Genomic DNA, 4,138 nt, shown 5'->3' on the forward strand with positions numbered 1-4,138 from the left:
TTACAGAACAGCTTTCAAAATTAAATTTAGGCTCCCAGCAGTAATCCATGAAAATTCAAATTGCTCTACATCTCCCCAGCATTGGTCTTGTGAGGCATTGTTAACTGGAGGCATTCTGGTGGTGTCTAGTGGTATCTTATTTGGGCTTTCTTTTGCATTTTCTGGTGACTACTAATTTGGAACACTTTTTCTTCACCCCCCCTCCCCCGCCCTTGAACCATAAAATTTTATTGGCAGGTCAGGGGAAGCGCCAGGGATAAGGGTCCTTTCCTTCCCATCTCCTCACCCAGGAGACACCTTCCAAAGGACAGCGGAAGCCCCGGGCCTGCTGCCTTCTCAGAGGACCTTGGAGGCGGACAGGTTGTTGTAGCGATTTTCCTGGTCCTCGAGCAGGCTGCGGTAGGTGGCGATCTCCTGCTCCAGCCGCGACTTGACTCCAAGAGCCGCTGGTACTCCTGATTCTGCTGCTCACTATCAGCCCGCATATCGCCCAGCTGGGCTTCAATACCGCTGATCCGCGCCTGGATCTCCGCCAGCTCGACTCCAAAGCGCGCCTCCGTTTCTGCCAGTGTGCCCTCCAAGACGGCTTTCATGCTCAGCTGTGACTGCAGCTCAATCTCAAGACCCTGGAGGGTGCGCCGCAGGTCACTGACCTTGGTGTTGCTCTTCTGGAGCTGCTCCCTGTGGCCAGCGACTTCCCGGTTCAGTTCTTCAGTCCGGCTGATGAACCAGGCTTCAGCATCCTTGCGGTTCTGCTCGGCCATGACCTCATATTGGCTTCGAATGTCACTCAGGATCTTGGCGAGATCGGTGCCTGGAGCCGAATCCATGTCCACACTGACCTGGCCTCCCGCTTGGCCCCTCAGCACACTGAGTTCCTCCTCATGGTTCTTCTTCAGGTAGGCCAGCTCTTCCTTCAGCCCTTCAATCTGCATTTCCAGGTCGGTCCTGGCCAGGGTCAGCTCATCCAGCACTCTGTGCAGGCCGTTGATGTCGGCCTCCAAGCTCATGCACAAAGACTGCTCCGTCTCAAACTTGGTTCCGAAGTCATCTGCAGCCAGACGGGCGTTGTGGATTTGCAGGACAATCCTGGAGTTATCAATGGTGGCACCAAGAATCTTGTCCCGCAGGTCCTGGATGGTCTTGTAGTAGTGACTCTAGTCGCGGGAGGGCCCGGGCCCCTGCTTCTGGTACCAGTCGCGGATCTTCACCTCCAGCTCGCGGTTGGCCGCCTCCAGGGCGCGCACCTTGTCCAGGTAGGAGGCCAGGCAGTCGTTGAGGTTCTGCATGTTGAGCTTCTCGTTGCCCGCCAGCAGCCCGTTTGCAGCGGCCAGGATGCAGCCATAAGCCGCCGCCGCAGCCCCCCGAGGAGGACGAGGACACAAAGCGAGCGGAGGATAGGGACACGCCGCGGCCGCCGGAGCCCCCGTGTATGCTGGGCGCGCGAAAGGCGACACCCGGCCCAAAATGCACGGAGCCGCCGCCCAGGCCCCCGAAGGACGACGTGGACGACGACTGGCGTTAGCTGTAGGAAGCCATGGTGAGGCGGAGCACGGACGGAGCGACCCTGGTCCCAGAGGCTGTGTCTTGAACACTTTTTCATTTACTTACTGGTTTAAATCTTCTTTCGCAAAGTGCCTGTTAAAGTCTTCTACCCATTTTTAAATATCTGCCTTCTTTTAACCCTTAAAACTATATATTCCGGATATTTGTTGATGTCAGAACAAATATTTTCTCCCAGTTTGTGGCTCACTTTTAAAATTTCTTTATCATGTCTTTAGATGTGCAGATTTTTTTTTATTTAATGAAGTCCAATGTAACAAGTTTTTTCTTTTGTAGTTAGTGCTTCCATATCCTGCCCAAGAACTCTTCACCTGCCCTAAGCCAATAGAATCATTATCCTATGTTTTCTTATGGAAGCTTTTTAATTTTGACCTTCACATGTAAGTCTATAATCGATCTCAAGTTGATGTTATATGTACTATCTGAGGTCGAAGTTAAGGTTTCCATATGGATCTCCAAGTGCTCTAGCAACGTTTTGAAAAGACCTTTTTCCCCACTGAAATGCATAGGTCACAATTAAGCCATGTATGTTCAGTCTATTGCTGAACTTTCTATTCTGTTCCATTGATGTATTTTTTCCTCCTTACTCTAATATTATGCTGTTTCAATTCGTGGAATTGAAAAGTATTTCTTTTCCTCCTTCTGCTCTATTTTCTGAAAGCTTTTGTAGATGATTAATATTATTTCTAATACTTATCAAACATTTCCTAAATATTTGATAAAACTCATCAGTCAAACCTAGAGCTTTTTTTTTTTTTTACAGAAGTGTTTTTAATTACATATACAATTTCTGATGCTGGGTGTGGTGGCTCATGCCTGTAATCCTAGCACTTTGGGAGGCCGAGGTGGGTGGATCACCTGAGGTCAGGAGTTCAAGACCAGCCTGCCCATCACGGTGAAACCCCACCTTAAAAAAAATACATATATATACACTTTCTTTATTTAATAGATAAGCTATTTCCATTTTTAATTGCTTCTTGTGTTAGCTTGGTAGATTGTATTTGTCAAGGAAATCATCCATTTCATCTTAGTTACCAAACTTATTGGCATTAAAGGGATATCATTACATTATTATTTGTTAATATCTGTAGAATTGATAGTGATATAGCTTCTAATTTTAGATATAGAAATTTGGCTTCTCCCTGTCTTTTTTCCTTGATCAGTCTTGCTAAAAGTTTAACAATTTTGAGACATTTCAAAGAATAAACTTTTGCTTTGTTAATTTTTCATTTTATTTGCTTTTGATTTTATAGATTCATTCTATATGTGCATACAAACTTGTATGCATACCCTGAGTTTAATTTTCTTGTTCTACCTTTTAAAATGAGACTCTTGAATAATTTATTTTATACATTTATTCTTTTCAAATAATGGTAAGCATTCCAACTGTGATGTTTGAAACTGTCTACCTCCGCTGATCCAGGGACAGTCCCTCCAGTCCAAAGGCTCACTGCAATTGCCCCTCAGCCCCCTTCAAACTGGACTTTCTGGTTTCTTCTTTCCTTCTGCACCCGAATTCGGAAGAGCTTCTTCCTGAGGTCCTTCTGCCGCTTCAGCTTCTCCTCCTCCTTCTGCCTGGCTCTGAAGTGCTCTTTATTGTGCAGGTGCCGCTGCTCCTTGGCCTTCTTCATCTTCTGACTGTGCACCGTACTCAGAGCATCCAGCAGCATGAGGATCTAACAAGGACAAAAGCCGGTGAGCATCAAAATGCTCTCTCAGTCACTGCACACTCACATCTTAAGCACTGAGACTAGGGGCAACCCACGATCCAAATGAATATTAACTGCACGAAAATGCATCCTGCGCTAGGAAGTCATTGTTGGCATGGAGACACAGATGTGATTGCATTTTACCTTTAACACCGCTGTTTATCATTCTGTGGACACTGTACAGCTAACCAAGACAGAAGGGTTCCCCAGCAGTGTGTCTGTTATCCTGCATTCAAAAGCACAGGCAGAGCAGGACCAGGCAAAGGAAAGGAAATGGACTCTGGTTCTTCCTCTGACTTTGGTTTCAGTGCCCTGAATAACTGAGACTGCAGTAGAAACATGAAGTGTGCTGCTGAGAGTGTTCTCTTCCTACCTAAATGCAGCGTGCAGTGCGGCATGGGTGAAAGTACCTTGCTTTCATGAGGCTCGCGTACGACGGCTGGTCTCTGCCTGTCCTTAGGCACCTTGCCTGCCTTTGCTTGGGTCTTGGGCTTGTTCTTAAATGGCAGGGCATTCTGCAAGACTTTTGAAATGTGCAGTGAATTAAAATGTTTCTTTTGCCTCAGGATTGGCTGAAAAGAAAAATAAAGACTGTGACATATTCAAATTATGATCAATGTGCATTTAAAACTTCTGCATAAAATATTCTCATTGGGTTGACTTTTCCACAAGATCAGTAAATAGAGTCCGCTGGCCCTCAGAAATCAGGATTCAACCATCCGCCAAATATGGACTGTCTCAGTGGACACCCACAATTCTCAGTAAACAGAGGAACAGAGAGCTTATACTTACAACTCTCCCCCAAAACCCACTAGTTCTTAAACTCTTCTCAGAAATAGAGGAAATAATTCCAAACACATTTTACC

The 4,138-nt window shown here is 46.2% G+C and overlaps 1 pseudogene across 1 annotated transcript; it reads right to left on the reverse strand.

The window, feature by feature from the left end:
- Window positions 1-336: 336 nt before the first annotated feature.
- Window positions 337-1,539, reverse strand: LOC116542351 (annotated as a pseudogene). Its single transcript, XR_004265184.1, has one exon. The product of XR_004265184.1 is annotated as a keratin, type I cytoskeletal 19 pseudogene (transcript).
- Window positions 1,540-4,138: the final 2,599 nt, after the last annotated feature.

This window comes from Sapajus apella, unplaced genomic scaffold (genome assembly GCF_009761245.1).
Source record: "Sapajus apella isolate SASKATOON/1434 unplaced genomic scaffold, GSC_monkey_1.0 scaffold167, whole genome shotgun sequence".
Lineage (NCBI taxonomy): Eukaryota > Metazoa > Chordata > Mammalia > Primates > Cebidae > Sapajus > Sapajus apella.